The sequence below is a fragment of the Mustelus asterias genome, chromosome 10, assembly GCF_964213995.1.
Source record: "Mustelus asterias chromosome 10, sMusAst1.hap1.1, whole genome shotgun sequence".
NCBI lineage: Eukaryota > Metazoa > Chordata > Chondrichthyes > Carcharhiniformes > Triakidae > Mustelus > Mustelus asterias.
The window spans coordinates 7687199-7704383 of record NC_135810.1 but is presented as its reverse complement, the minus strand read 5'-3'; positions in this window follow the sequence as shown (position 1 = coordinate 7704383).

Sequence of the window (17185 nt, the reverse complement as noted above, 5' to 3'; positions counted from 1 at the left end):
CCGTTATACGCTGCCCAGTCACTCAGCATAAACATTCGGGTTTTCCGTGAGTCCCTGTCCCACTGTCTCCAACAATTTAAGAAAGATCCTCGCTCCCTTAAACCATCGCCATGGTAACATTTTCTTTCAATGTGTCCCAGGTCACCTGCCCCATTTTTCCTCCCTTGGGAGTTCTGCATTGATATTTGGTCGCAAGGTGAAAAGCACCAGTTTGTTCATCGCTCCCTCATCGCGATCATGTAGCCCCATTAATTGATCTATCTTTATGAAGTGCCTGTAAGAATCTTTATCTGACTCTAACTTTAGGCCTATACCCTCTGTAATTTAGAAGAATGAGGGGAGATCAAATTGAGGTATATAAGATGATAAAAGGTATGGATAAAGTATTCGTGGAGCGGATGCTTCCCCTTGTGGGGCATTCTACGACGAGAGGTCAAAGTCTTAGGATAAGAGATAGCAAATCTAAAAGAGAGTTGAGGAGAAACTACTTCTCCCAAAGGGTTGTGAATCTGTGGAATTCGCTACCCAAAGTGCGGTGGATGCTGGGACAGTGAGTAAATTTAAGGAGGAGTTAGACAGATTTTTAATTGGTAATGGGTTGAAAGGTTATGTGGAGAAGGCAGGAAAATGGGGATGAGGAGCTTATCAGCCATGATCGAATGGCGGAACACACTCGATGGGCCGAATGGCCTAATTCTGCTCCTATATCTTATGAACTTTTGAACTTTGACATATCTGCTGCCATTCTCTGCAAAACATCAGCTGTATATGGGACGACAAGCTCACGGCCCAGTGGCCCAAGGCCCAGCTGACCATTTGGTGAAGTTTGGCACCATCACTGCCTCATAGGAGTCATGGGCAGAGGGCAACCTTCTGGCCGATCATTGTCCTGACCATCTCACACTGGTGGATCAGCCTCATTGGTACCGGGATCTTCCTGACTTGCTACTTTAGTCATTGTTACTTTTCCAATACCCATTGCACAAGCAACTCTCTGTTCAGCTCTCTCTGTCCTGTGACTCGGCTCTGCTGCTTGTTCACACACTGACTTTCCCAATCGCTGATATTTTTGCAAGCATATGGGGGTGCCTGAGGACGGGTGTAAAAGTCGGATCTGAAACACTCCCAGTTTCAAGTCCACCCAGCACTTAGAATGAAAATAGTAAAATAGGGCCCAGAGCCTGAGGCAGATTTCTGGCTTTAGTAATAGATGGGAAGGAAAGAGTTAAAACACATTTACACCTAACTAGATCATGGTGGTAGCCCACTCATATGTGAATGCTTAACATTATTAAAATAATATGAAGGATGATTTTAAGGTATTGATATAATTGTAATAATAACAATGTATTAATGTGAAAGTTCAGAGTTTTACAGCCAATGTGAATATTGCTGAATCCAAGAAGTTCAAATGTTGATCGGCAAAAAGATATTCAGTCAGCGGAAAATACAATGAGGAATTAACACTCAGTGCAGCTGTTGAAACAATTAATGAAACATTTGCTGTCAAAGTGAAAGGCTCTATTGTCTGGGCATGAAATTGCATTTTGACAAGAATCCTGGATTGATACAATTGATTGTCTTGGCAAAGTGCCGCTTGACCATGCCAGGGGGTAGATATCCGGTTTGTGGGATAACAAATGAAAGATCATTAAGTCAAGCAATGACTCATAATTGGCTTAGGTGTTTGTCATATATTGGACTGGTATATTATCATGAAATGAGATCTAGACTAAGCTAATTAGGAGTGCCTTAGATATCAGAAAGATATAATTGTAGTAAATTTTGTCTCAGTGCATTAGATCTTCGGAGAGATGTTCTAGCAGTAGCAGGTGTTGATTGTCCCTCCGAAGAACTCCCGTGGCCGAGGTTAATCTCTCGTTTGTCTTGTATGTATATAAGATACAAAACTCTGAGGTCACGTACCAACCGACTCAAGAACAGCTTCTTCCCTGCTGCTGTCAGACTTTTGAATGCAGCTACCTTGCATTAAGTTGATCTTTCGCTACACCCTAGCTATGACTGTAACACTATATTCTGCACTCTCTCCTTTCCCTCTCTATGAACGGTATGTTTTGTCTGTATAGCGTGCAAGAAACAATACTTTTCACTGTATGTTAATGCATGTGACAATAATAAGTCAAATCAGTATGCCTTTTATGTTATTTTAAAAATAAATTCCGAATATACCTCCTAATTCAAAAATATTGCTTTTGTGAAATTAACTTTAGCTGTTTTAAGTTCTTTTTAAAAACATTCAGCCACCATTAAAGAAATTCCCTGCGACAATATTAATGTATCATCACTTGTTAAAAAAAACATCTGTTTACCTAGTGCCCATTAGCAGGGGTAAACCTGCCTTCCTCACCTGGTCAGGCCTACCTGTGACTGCAGACTCACAGTAATGTGGCTGACTCTATCCGGCCCTCTGCAATGGCATGTCAAGCTATTCAGTTGAAGGGCAATTAGGGATAGGCAACAAATGTTAGTCTTGCCAGCCATCCCATGTCCCATGGAAGAATAAGAAAATGAAGAAAAAAGACCTGTAAAGACCTTTAAAAATTGTATATGCTTCAATGAGATCAACTCTCACTCTTTGAAAATAAGCTCATTCTACTCAATTTCTCTTAGAAATCATAGAAACCCTACCGTGCAGAAGGAGGCATTCGGCCCATTGAGTCTGCACCAACAACAATCCCTGTAATCCCACATATTTACTCTGCTAATCGCTCTAACCAATGCATCCCGGGACACTAAGGGGCAATTTAACATGGCCAATTTATCTAACCTGCACATCTTTGGACTGTGGGAGGAAACCGGAATATCTGGAGGAAACCCACGAAGACACAGGGAGAATGTGCAAACTCCACACAGACAGTGACCCAAGCCGGGAATTGAACCCAGGTCCCTGGAGCTGTGAGGCAGCAGTGCTAACCATTGTGCCACCGTGCCACCACATCTCTTCTCTGACAGATTAGTATTATACGAATCGAACCGCTAAACATTCATTGCACCCCATTTGGACAAATTACACTTCCTTCGATTAGGAAACCTTCAGAGCTCCAGGTATGAGCTCAGCCAAGCCCCGTTCAACTATATAAAGCCCTGTTGAGATGACACATTCAGTATTGTTGTGAAGTTGCAGATGTAAAGTTGAAAATCTGATGTTTGACAAATGTAAACATTGAAAAGAAATGCTAAGAAAACCAAAAGAAATCGTATAGCATTATCTGTTTAAAAAGCATGTGTTTTGGGATTTTAAACTGCAGAAAGAAGGCTGCAGAAGCCAATTGAGCAAATTTGTGTCAAAAGCCGAGCAGCTCGAGTTCCAGCTTAACAAAACAAGCTTTTGAATTGGACCAATGAGTTTAAAGCAAGCACTCAAAGACACAGAACCAATTGAATTCAAATTTGAGTATTGTTGACAGCCTCAAGTCACTCAAATTGCAGGGATACTGTGAGGTAATTCTAGGTATTTAAACCCGGACAAGGGGAAATAATGGTTCGAGTAATCTTGATGTGGAGACAGTCATGAAAAAGGATGAGTGTTGCCCTACGGGTAAGGTGCTGAATTGGGGGAAGGCTAATTACAGCCAGATTAGGCAGGATTTGGTGGCTGTTGATTGGGAGAGGCTGTTCGAGAGTAAATCCACATCTGGCATGTGGGAGTCTTTTAAGGAGCAGTTGATAGGAGAGCAGGACGGGCATGTGCCTGTAAAAAGGAAGGCCAGGAAAGGTAGGATTTGAGAGCCATGGATAATCAGTGAAATTGTGGGTCTAATCAAAAAGAAAAAAAAGGCATACATAAGGTCCAGGCGGCTAAAGACAGATGGAGCACTGGAGGAATACAGAGAAAGTAGAAAAGAACTCAAACAGGGAGTTAGAAGGGCAAAAAGGGGTCACGAAATGTCCTTGGCTGACAGGATTAAGGAGAATCCCAAGGCATTTTATACATACGTTAGGAACAAGAGGGTTGTCAGAGAAAGAGTCGGACCTCTCAAGAACAAAGGAGGGGAATTATGCTTAGAACCCAAGGAAGTAGGTGAGATCCTAAATGAATACTTTGCATCAATATTCACAAAGGAGAGGGACACGTTGATTGGTAGTGTCTCAGAGGGATATGTAGACCCGTTAGAACAAATCGCAATTACAAGGGAGGAAGTGTTAGGTGTTTTAGGAAGCATTCAGGTAGACAAATCCCCAGGGCCAGATGGCATCTGTCCTAGATTACTGAGAGAGACAAGAGATGAAATTGCTGGGCCTCTAACAGAAATCTTTGTTTCTTCATTGGACACAGGTGAGGTCCCAGAGGATTGGAGGATAGCAAATGTGGTCCCGTTATTTAAGAAGAGTAGCAAGGATAACTCGGGTAATTATAGGCCAGTGAGCTTGACGTCCGTGGTAGGGAAATTGTTGGAGAAGATTCTTAGAGATAGGATCTATATGCATTTAGAACTGAATAGTCTCATTAGCGATAGACAACATGGTTTTGTACGAGGGAGGTCATGCCTCACAAATTTGGTTGAGTTTTTTGAGGAAGTGACAAAAATGATCGATGAGGGCAGGGCCGTGGATGTCATCTACATGGATTTTAGTACAACATTTGACAAGGTCCCTCATGGCAGGCTGGTGCAAAAGGTTAAATCTCATGGGATCAAAGGTGAACTAGCTAGATGGATACAGAACTGGCTTGGTCATAGAAGACAGAGGGTAGCAGTGGAGGGGTCTTTTTCTGATTGGAGGTCTGTGACTAGTGGTGTTCCTCAGGGCTCTGTACTGGGACCTCTGCTGTTTGTGATATATATAAATGATTTGGAGGAAGATGTAGCTGGTCTGAATAGTAAGTTTGCAGACGACACAAAGATTGCTGGAGTTGCGGATAGTGATGAACATTGTTAGGGAATACAGCAGGACATAGATAGGCTGGAACATTGGGCGGAGAAATGGCAGATGGAATTTAATCCAGTTAAATGCGAAGTGATGCATTTTGGTAGATCTAATGAAGTGGGGAGCTATACAATAAATGGCAGAACCATCAGGCGTATAGACACACAGAGGGATCTGGGTGTGCAAGTCCACAGATCCTTAAAGGTGGCAGCACAGGTGGAAAAGGTGGTGAAGAAGGCATATGGCATGCTTGCCTTTATTGGACGGGGCATAGAGTATAAAAGTTGGCATATGATGTTGCAGTTATATAGAACGTTGGTTAGGCCACATCTGGAATACTGCATCCAGTTCTGGTCACCACACTACCAGAAGGACGCTGAGGCTTTGGAGAGAGTGCAGAAAAGGTTTACCAGGATGTTGCCTGGTATGGAGGGTATTAGCTATGAGGTGAGATTGAGTAAACTAGGGTTGTTCTCCCTGGAAAGACGAAGGTGGAGGGGCGACCTAATAGAAGTTTATAAAATTATGAAGAGCATTGATAGGATGAACAGTTGGAAGCTTTTTCCCAGGTCAGAAATGACAAACACAAGGGGTCACAAGTTCAAGGTAAGGGGGGCAAGGTTCAATACGGATATGTGGGGGACGTATTTTACACAGAGGGTGGTGGGGGCCTGGAATGCACTACTAAGCAAGGTGGTTGAGGCAGACACACTAGGATCATTTAAGACTTATCTAGATAGCCACATGAACAGACTGGGAATAGAGGGATACAAACGGATGGTCTAGTTAGGAACACATGATCGGTGCAGGCTTGGAGGGCTGAAGGGCCTCTTCCTGTTTTGTATTGTTCTTTGTTCTTTTGAGATGCCGTTGTTGGACTGGGGTAAACACAGTAAGAAGTCTCACAACACCAGGTTAAAGTCCAACAGGTTTATTTGGTAGCAAAAGCCACTAGCTTTTGCTCCCAAAGGCGGCCTTCACGACACACAACAGTGCAGAATCGCTGAGCAGAGACTGATAGCCAAGTTCCGCACACATGAGGACGGCCTCAACCGGGATCTTGGGTTCATGTCACACTATCTGTAACCCCCACGACTTGCCTGGGCTTGCAAAATCTCACTAACTGTCCTGGCTGGAGACAATACACATCTCTTTAATCTGTGCTTAACCCTCTCTCCACTCATTTTGTCTGTAACTTTAAGGTTTGATTACCCGTAAAGACTCGCATTCCTACCATTATTTTGTAAATTGAGTTTGTGTCTTTATATACCCTGTTTGTGAACAGAACTCTCACTTACCTGATGAAGGAGCAGCGCTCCAAAAGCTAGTGGCTTTTGCTACCAAATAAAAATGTTGGACTTTAACATGATGTTGTGAGACTTCTTACTATAGAGTAATCTTGCCACCTCTTTCGTCAGAAAGGAGGGAGAGGAAGTCTCTCATATAGAAGCCTGCATTTTAATGTATGGCTTCATAAAACTTACCATCTGCAATTGGAAAATAGGTCAAGTTAGAAGATGTGTCAGACCTGAACTGCAAGGACCTTCAAACTTCTGACAAGTACCTGGTTGTATATATATCCTTTTGAGAGTGACTGGAATTTATCAGCCTTTGTTTCATTCATGAGTCTTGTATTATCCAGTCAGCATTCTATTGGGGAGTTTATTCAGTTTGTTAATTGTTTGAATAAGGTTGTCACCAGTTTTAAAATAAAGACCTGTTAATTGTTCATGATAGAGAGTGTCAGATGCTGCTTTAATTTAGCTAAACTAGTAATGTCCTACTCCCTCACACACTTACTTAAGATTATGAGGTGAGCCACATCCCTTTGGGAGGTTCCAAAATCACGCAGGGGGAAACAACACCTCCGCGTCGTCACAGTATACTGAGCAGTTGAGGAAACTCACCTTAGCAAAAATGTATCAGCATTTGTGGGAGTGTAGCGTAGATTTGCCAGAACGATACCTGCACTCCGAGGGTTAAATTTCGAGGTGAGATTACACAAACAGGAGTCGGGTTCCCTAAAATGGAGAAATGTAAAGGTTTTGGAAAGTTAAGAGGTGATATGATTGTAATTTTGAAGATCTTAAAGGGAGCTGACAGAGCAGACAGAGAGAAATGGTTCTGCTGGAAGTGAAATCTGGGACGACACAACACAGTCTGAAAATAAGAGCCAAACATTTCAGGTTAAAAATTAGGAAACATTTCATCACACAAAGCATGATAGAAGTCTGTAACACTTGACAATTCAATCCAGATCAATTATTAATTTTAAATTTGATATTAATCAAGTAGAGATATTGAGGAATATGGCTCAAAGCAGTGCACATAGACTGAGGTTCCAGATCAGTCAACATTTTACTGAATGGAGTTGAAAGAGTTACTCCCATTCCATGGAAAATTGCAGGAAGCTTCCTTTACTTTTATATCATATTGACTTGGGAAAAAAATCTCTCAATGGATGGCTATTCCATTCCTTGGAAAATTTAACTTGATGTCTTAGTGTAGTTCGTAAGGACCAAAATGGAGCTTTACTGGGAAAAGAGTAGCAGTAATCATATAATTCACTCACATGTCTCGGAAAAGCAGCCAGCATAATTAAGGACCCCATGCACCCCGGATGTTCTCTCTTCCACCTTTATCCATTAGGAAAAAGATACAAAAGTCTGAGGAAGCGTACCAACTGACTTAAGAACAGCTTCTTCCCTGCTGCCATCAGACATTTGACTGGACCTACCTCGCATTAAGTTGATCTTTCTCTACACCCTAGCCATGACTGTAACACTACAATCTGCACTCTCTCGTTTGTGTGCATAGTGCGCAAGAAACACTACTTTTCAATGTACATGTGACAATAATAAATCAAATCAAATCAAAATGTGTCAGGTAAAGATAAGTAAAATATAGCTCACACACCTACAGGAGCATGGCCTAGGTATTTTTGTGCTGCAGTCCCTTGATGAGACAGAAGAGGTAGGGGATCCATGTGTAAGATGGTATTGAGGAAAGCAGTTTGGCTGGTAGCAGAGCAGCAACAGAACAGGATAGAGGAGACTGTATAAACATCATTTCAGCAGGAACTTGAGGAGAGAGTTAAGAAGCCCAGTGAACAGGATGTGGTTATTAATGGGTTAATTTAACAGTTAGAAGATGAGAGATGAGAAAAATGAAAGTGAAAGACGCGAGTTGGGAATGGGATGGTGGCTCAGTAAGACTCAGTATTGGGAAAGTCAGTGTGTGAACAATCAGCATCAGTGAGATAATGGGCTTAACAAGCAGCTGAGCCGAGTCACAGGACAGAGAGAGCTGAACGGGTACCTGATCATCTTAAAGTTTCACCAACAGCAGCAAGAAGAGAGAAGTATGAAAGCAGATCACACTGAGTGTCTGCACAAGATGCAGAGTCCGAGACAGAAGTTGCAGCTTCCAAGGAGAGTTGCTTGTTCAATGGGTATTAAAAAAGTAACAACTACTGAAGTAGCAGGTCAGGAAGATCCCGGTACCAATGACACTAAATGGCTGGACAATGGTTGGCCCCCAAGAAGGTCACCTGTCACCTATGGCTTCCATGAGGCAATGAAGGTGCCAAACTTCAACAGATGGTCAGCTGGGTCTCTGGTCACAGGAATCTGGGTCGTTTTCTGTATAAGGCTGATGTGCTGCAGAGAATGGCAGCGGATGTGTCAAAGTTAGAGTCAGATCAAGACGGACACTCCCTAAAGATACATTAACTAATGGCACTACACGACCTAGATGAAGGAGAGGAACACAGTCTATTTTTACCTTAGGAACAAAATGTCTATGCAACACTCCCAAGCGAAGGAAAAATGGAGCAGGTGACCTGGGATGCATGAAAGAAAATGACCGTGGGCTTAGGAAGAGAGGATTATTTAAACTATTGGAGACAGTGAGACAGGGCCCCACAGAAAGCTTGAATGTTTGTGCTGAGGGACTGCAGTCAACATATAACAGAGCTCTTGCCGGTCTAGGCCACGCCCAAGCTGACTTCTGAGGAGCAGCCTTCTAATCACTGGATGTGGATATGAACATCCCACTCATGACTGGATTTTAAAATCAGCCTTTCAGGACTTTGACCAAGAGACGACAGACAACACAAAGGCTGCAGTCAGGAGACTGGCCTCGCAAGCAATCAACAATCCAAAGACACCCTAGCAAGTTGGTGGCAAATCACAGGGATTAGTGTTAGCAATTAGTGATTTTATGTTCATCCAAACAATTGTACAAGAATATATATTCTCCCCACACCATCTCTATAGATCTCACATTGCTTGTGGCTCTTTAACACAAGTCAAACAAATTCATCTGCTGAATTTTTATACGATGTTTTAATTATTTTAACTTTTTCTGGGTAACTGTTCACATAACTCAATTGCAACCATCTGTAGTTTGCGTTTTGAATCACAATTTGTGGATGGTTTGCACTCAGGGCAATTGCTTTGCAAACCTCACCTGTGAAACTCCGCAGGAACAGGGTGTGGGGAGACGCGGGGTGGGGGGTTTGTGGAGAAGGCTCCACAGGACTTCTTTGGGATACACCCCAAAACAATGCCCTGAAGCTCAGAAGTTATGACCCACTACTCTGAATCATAGAATCTACAGTGCAGAAGGAGGCTATTTGGCCCATCGAGCCTGCACCGACCACAATCCCACCCAGGTCCTCGCCTGTAATCCCACATATTTATCCTCCTAATCCCCCTGACACCAGGGTCAACTTAGTATGACCAATCCACTTAACCCACACATCCTTGGACTGTGGGAGGAAACCGGAGCACCCGGAGGAAACCCACGCAGACGTGGGGAGAATGTGCAAACCCCACACAGACAGGAACCGGAGGCAGGAATTGAACCTGGGTCCCTGGCGCTGAGGCAGCAGTGCTATCTGCCGTGTCACCATGCCACCCAAACTTAATCAGCCTTGTTTGATTTGTTCTATCTGAAAAAAGGGGGGCGATTCTTAAAAAAGTTCTAAGTGCTGAATTCATGGGAAAACTGGTGTAAATCACGTTTGCTTTTTCCATGGAAGTTCAGACCGGAATCTCCCACACTCTGTGCAATGCAGACGTCACAATCATGAGTATAATTAAAAGCTCGGGAGGGGCGGGGCCTATTCATGCCAGAGTATGACAGCCCCGGGCCTCTGTACATGCGCAGTGGCCCCAAACTGTAAGCCTGCAATTTGCTGACCAGCTCAATCGCTGGCCAGCCTGGGACCCCCAAAGTACCGCCCCTCCAACCCTCCCACAGCGGGACACCCCACCCCCACCAATCGCCCTTAAACTCCATCCCCTTGGCCCCACCCCCTTGCCCCCACTTGGCACTGCCCCCTGTGCCCCATCCCCTTGGTACTGCCTGATGCCCGGTGGGCAGTGCGAAGGTTCTCCTGGGCATGGGCACTTTGCCCTTTGGGCAATGCCAGGGGCACAGGCTGCCACTGCCAGGGTGCCCATGCTCAGGGGTAACAAGCCCTGGCCACCCAGCCCTCTGGGGAGCCCCGATTGTCTCCCCTTCACCCCAGCAGGGTCTCCCACTAGTTCCCCGAAAGTGGGAACTTTCTCTCAAACCCACCGGAATGAAATTGTACTGGCCTGTTGGGAGATGCTATTGGGCCCAGAGACTTCAGTCCGGGCCCAATAATGACATTTAAATTACATTCAAATAAGATTAAAATAACTTACCCGCTGTTCCCGCCGGTTTCCAGTGTGGTCCCGACCACTCTGAATATCCATTGCTGGGAGATGCGCACGTGTCGGGAATGCATGCGCGAATCCCGTGAATCGGCGCAGGCACGATTCTCCCGGCCCGACCCGGGAGAACCGTGGCCAAAGTTTGTGATTTGTTTAAATTGTGAACTCTTCAGATGGAGTTCAGTTCGTTAAATCACTGTGCATTTGGATTTCATTTTAAATGTCAGTGGTCCCTTACCAGGTCATGACACCTTAGACACCAATTCCTGTGAAGTTTCACACATTCACAATTATCTGTAGCTTCTCGTGACTGCACCTTTAGAATGTCAGAGCGCGCGATGTGATCTACAGCTCACCCACATAATAAAGTTCACCAACTGAGTGAGGTTACACTCTCAGCAGGAACAACAGCTCTGACTTCCCGTGTGTGGCTTTGACGCAATGTTGACCATCTGCCTAGTTTTTGCATACAAGGCTTCTTTTATTCATTCATTATTTCTTGGGTGCATCCCTTAAGGACTGTATTTGTGCATTACGAACATTTGCAGAAATATCTGGAACTAAAGCTCCACTCTACGCCATATGAATCGGAACATAGGAATTGCTAAACACAAGAAGATCCATTTTCATTGAGTTCAGCTTCTATCATCCTGATGATCACAACAATAATGGAGCTGTTGATGAATCAAATCAATCATTGTACGTCCAGTGCTCTGCAAAGGACCCAGACATGTCCAAAACTGGTTACTTATTAACCAAAGGAATGCAAGTTGAAGACAGGCAAATTTTCATTTCAAAAGCAAACCAATTAGATCAATGTTTGAATGAAAATTATTTGCTTCCAGCACCTGCATTTCCTTTCACAGATTAACTACTTGCTCACTCATGTAATGGGAATAATTTTAACCCAAATCTCCAGGTGAGAAACTGAAAGGATCAGGTAGGACATGCATTTTACAGCAATCCCACAGCACCCTTTGACAGCACGAGTAGAACATTGGGAGGGAGAATGAGGGACAGGGAGACGGAGTGGGGTCGTCAGACAGTGTCAAATCAACTTTACATCCAATAAAGGCGAATGCTGACAGGTGGGGAAGGGATAGTTGTTCCCATTGGGTAGATTGTAAATTCTATATTTGACCTGATCCCATGGGTTCCTCAGTCGATGGGTAAGGGTTAAAAATGCCCCCAAAGTGTCCACTAATAAATGTTGAATGTAACCTATTTCAGGTAAAGTTCATTTTCTTTACCTTTTATGGACAAGGTGAGACAATTTGTCCCGATCTGCAGGTTAAAACATGGACCACTCAGTCTTATGACTGAGTCATAATTTTGTATTGAGCCCTAATTGTACTTTGCTTTCTCAATGAAGAAAGGGTTCATGTTTCTGGATCTCAAACATGATCAAGTGTGGTTGAATCAAATCTTTTAACTTTCTTTACATTAACAAAATATGTCCAATTTGTTCCAAGTTGTCTTTGTGTAGATATCTTTAGTGTTGCTTGTTCAAAACAACAAATGATACCTTCAGCTGCTTCTTGTACTGTTAATTTACAGCAACACTATTGGATATCGAGAGCATCAAGGGAAAATACCTCATGGACATTGGAGATGTGTATTAATTTTACACCAAAATACCTGTTCAGATGATGCATAAGGATCATCTACTGTGTAAATGTAACATGTCAGTCAATTTTAGGATGAGTTATGAAAGATTGAACTCTGGACTGAATTTGATTGGCCATAGTAATTAGAATAGCAGGAAGAGGTGGGGCATTGGGCAGTTTGCGCACCTGTGGACCAATTAAAAAACCTTCAGTGGCAATAAACATCCCCTTAGTATAAGGCCCAAGTCTTACCACTCCCTCGGTTGCCCTCCCTTCTTGGCCTCTCTTTATCCAATTCACAATCCCCCCCCCCCCCCTCCACTTCCCTCGCACCCACCCCCCTCTCAGTGGGAGCCTGACAGCTTTGCACCCTTTAAAACACAAACTCGGACCCAAATACTAATCCAAAGTCGCACACATATCCCAAAGTCAGTCTCTGTTTGGCTGGCAGCTTCCAGAGTCAGGCCTTCCTGTTCCAGAATCACGGAAGTTAATTTTTTCGGATTATTGTGAAGTTGAGTTTGTAAAGATGTGTAAAAGAATTGTAAAAACTGCTGGAGGGAAAAAAACATTGCGTGGTCCCTTTAAAAGGTGGTTTTGTGTTCAATGCTTGAATGTTTAAAATACAGGGTACACAGATTGCAATAATTGTAACTAGGACCAAGCATCAGGGTTGCCTTGGTTACAGGCTTTTGCATTTTGAGAGCCTGTTAGTTTAAAGAAGACATTCAACGATCAGGAACCTTTCAAATTTGAATTTCCTGTTGTTGGCAGTCTCAGACAAATCCTGGTGTGGAAAAATAGATAGGTCCTCAGAGTTATAAAAATAGGAACTCAACTCCCTGCCTTCAGTTCAGTTCAGTTAATTCAGTTCAGTTGAGTTGAACTGAAAACCTGCCACCTCTCAACACGTAGAGAGGGCAAGAGCGGCTCTCTGCCAGCTAAAATATCTCTTAAGAAAACTCTTCATCTATCTGCCAGAAGGGTACCAAATCAGAAAGAACTTACCGACAGCGACATCGACAGAAGAACGCCAAAGGTTCTTTTCCAAAGCCACAAAACCTGTTTGTATATGATTTTTTTTGAGAGTGACTAAGTTAGTGTTTGACTTTCACCAAATTTTACAGATGCACCATAGAAAGCATTCTTTCTGGTTGTATCACAGCTTTCTTTGGCTCCTGCTCTGCCCAAGACCGCAAGGAACTGCAAAAGGTCGTGAATGTAGCCCAATCCATTATGCAAACCAGCCTCCCATCCATTGACTCTGTCTACACTTCTCGCTGCCTCGACAAAGCAGCCGGCAGAATTCTCTCTTCCACCTTCTTCCATCGGGAAAAAGATACAAAAGTCTGAGGTCACGTACCAATCGACTCAAGAACAGCTTCTTCCCTGCTGCTGTCAGACTTTTGAATGGACTTACCTCGCATTAAGTTGATCTTTCCCTACACCCTAGCTATGGCTGTAACACTACATTCTGCACTTCCTCATTTCCTTCTCTATGAATGATATGCTTTGTGTGTATAGCGCGCAAGAAACAATACTTTTCACTGTATCCCAATACATGTGACAATAATAAATCAAATAAAAAATAAATAAATAATTATTTTTTGGTCATGAATGGTCCTCGTATTTTTTTGAATAGCGTTCCAGCCAATCCTTCCTTTAACTTGATATGTTACTTGGTTCTTTAAAGTTCCAGGTTGGTTAAATAAAATAACTTGTTGATTATTCTCTTAAAGTGAGTGTCAGATCTTTATATTAATGAGCCTCTAAACATTAATGAAGAACTGTTAACACCGCCCCAAACACTTTAACAGATTACGAAGCAAAGTAAAGGGGATTAACCTCTGCATTGTAACAGTAGTTTAAAGTTTTAAAGTTTATTTATTAGTCACAAGTAAGGCTTACATTAACACTGCAATGAAGTTACTGTGAAATTCCCCTAGTCGGCTCAGTCAGTGCCTGTTCGGGTCAATGCACCTAACCAGCATTTCTTTCAGGCTGTTGGAGGAGACCGGAGCAACTGGAGGAAACCCACACAGATACGGGAAGAACATGCAAACTCCACACAGACAGTGACCCAAGCCCGGAATCAAACCCGGGTCCCTGACACTATGAGGCAGCAGTGCTAACCACTGTGCCACCGTGCCACCCCCGCTTACAACCTTTACAGTACGAAACAGCCTTTAAAGAATGCCCCCCAATCTCTGCGGAGCTGGCATTGCCGGCTAGAAGGTGTGTTAGTAAGTGCAGAATTCCCAAACTTTGACCAGCCATTTTAGTAACGCTATTTATGTCAATGGTCCAGTTAAGTTTCTGGTCAATGCTGACTCTCAGGATGTTGATGGTTTGGGATTCAGTGATGGTAATGCCGTTGCATGTCAGAGGGAGGTGGTAAGAAACTTTCTTGGAGATGGTCATTGCTTGGCATGACATTTCTGCCAATGTTCCTTGTCAACATGGTCTTGCTGCACGCGGGAACAGACTGTCTCATTATTTAAAGATTCACAAATGGAACAAAACACTCTCTAATTATGAGCAACCATCCCATTTCTGACTTTAAGATGGAGAGAGGGGCACTGTTGAAACAGCTGAAGATTGTCGGTCCGAGGAACTCCTGCTACAACATCTTAAGGCTCTTATGATTGATGTATAACAACCAAGGCTTTTTTCCAATGAGCTCAGTTTGCCTCCAGCCAGTGAAAGGTTTTCTGCTGATTCCCAATGCAACATGAAGTTGTATTTATAGGAGATGTGGAAGGCTGCAGAGGGATATCAGACCTCCAGCCATAAGCTAGCTTTTCACAAAGGGATTTAATGCCCAAAAATTCATGCAGTGAGAGACATCTAGGCCAGAATTTTACCAGCCCACCCGCCACGGGAATCGGAGTGAGTGAGGGGCGGAGCCTGGGAAGTTGCATTGGCCTCAGGCGGGATTTTACGGTTTCTGGATGAGCGAGGCTGCAAAACCCCACCTCTTGAGTCTTATCTTATTTGATTGTTTTTTATCTTCGAGGCACCATGAGACGTGTCTTCAAGAATCAAGGGACAGCAGCACTAAGAATTTCTGACCGTGCTCTTGTGGGTGCACCTGCTATCTGTTACTCACCTGACACGTGATGGAAAATAAATATTTATTGTTACTTTTCCAAGTTAAGCTCCATTTAAATCCACACTAACTACATTAAAGCATCAAGTGAAATTTTCAATGAATAAAATAGCTTTTCAGTGTGAGATTTATTACAAGTGAATATAATATAAAAGAAGAGAAAGTTTTCTGCAATTTTACAAGGAACAGGAGTAGCTCTTTCAACACCATGAACCAAGTTCACCATTCAGTGAAATAATGACTGATCTGGATCTTCATTCTAGAAACTCTGCTTTTCCCCATATCCCTCAATATCTTTACTCGATCAATATCTATCAATATCAATATTGTGGAGAGATCCACTGTCAGCAGGTTTGTTGATGTTAAGTTTGTAGACCGGGTGTGGTGTTAATCCTGTGTGTGTGGAATCTGGTGATTACATGGGACATGGAGATAAAAGATATGGAAACTGAAGAAATGTAAAAAATTGTACTGAACTGCACTGTGGGCTCAAAACACAAAGCATGACGGTCAATTTTGTCAGATCAAAGTTTTGCTAAGGTCAGCAAAGTTCTATAAAAATGACTTAAACTGTAGGACGACTCATATCAGGGAAAAGAAACAGACAGAGCCTCATCAATGGCAATAAATGTGTCGCTTTCTCCCAGGTTTGGGACTGATCATGGGGTTGGAGATAATAAAGCAGACTCAAGCTGACTTCACATGAAGCATTCGGATGGTCCTACTAGGCACATCTGCAAAGGCACTGAAATGAACACTGAGTAATTGAAAAACAATTAAACGGACTTAAAAAAACAGGCTTTACCTTTAGCTAAAAATGGTTAAGGAAAGATCTCACAGAAACAACAAGGTAACAGTGATTGGAACAATTTTCAAGTTGCACAGAGGACACACATGGAGGATTCTGTCATCGGATTGACCACTGAGACAGACCTTGGCCCGGGCCCTCTTGGTGAGCCTCCAACTTTTCAATCTTATGCAGTCCTCTGCTACAACTTGGTGTCACCGCCACCCCCAGACCCTCCCCCCACCCAAAGGAAGTACATCAGAGGTGGAGGTAAAGAAGTAAAAGATCTCCGTCAGCTGTCTCTCATATTCCAGAACAATATTTATCCCTCAACCAAAATCACCAGGGAAACGGATTCTCTTGTCATTGTCTCATCGCTGGCCACGGAACTTGCTGTGCACATGTTGGCTGCTACACTTTCTGGATTACAAAAGTGTCTACACTTCAAAAATGCTTCATCAGCTCTGAAGCAACTTGGGATATTCTGATGCAGGGAGAGATGTTCCAGAAAGTATTCCAAAATGGCGCCGGAGCAAGGTGACATGTTACAAGCTGTGCCCAGCATACGTTCTAATTCTATCTTTTACTCTTATTCTATGCTTCTAAACCTTCAGTCTAACTCTTTTCAACTCTCCAACAATGCTTTAATTCAATCTCTTCATTAAGTTGATCTTTCTCCACACCCTAGCTATGACTGTGACACCACATTCTGCACTCTCTCATTTCCTTCTCTATGAACGGTATGCTTTGTCTGTATATTGCGCAAGAAACAATAATTTTCACTGTGTGCTAATAAATGTGACAATAATAAATCAAATCAAATCAAAGAAATGTAAGTTTGTCTTTTATTTATTTAATAGGCTTTTGGTTGGATTTCATTCTGAAAACCTTACATATTGGTGCAGTAGAATGTGCAACTTATCCAAATATTTGTTCTGTATTATTTACATCATTTTCTGATGGACAATATTGGGCACTGAGCTTTCATATTCATGGAAAGTCGAACTGAATTAATTTCCGGGAATCGCAAAAGCAGAGAAACTCTTTAAGTATCTGCATGGTTTGCGCATTGGTTGCTTGAATATTCGAG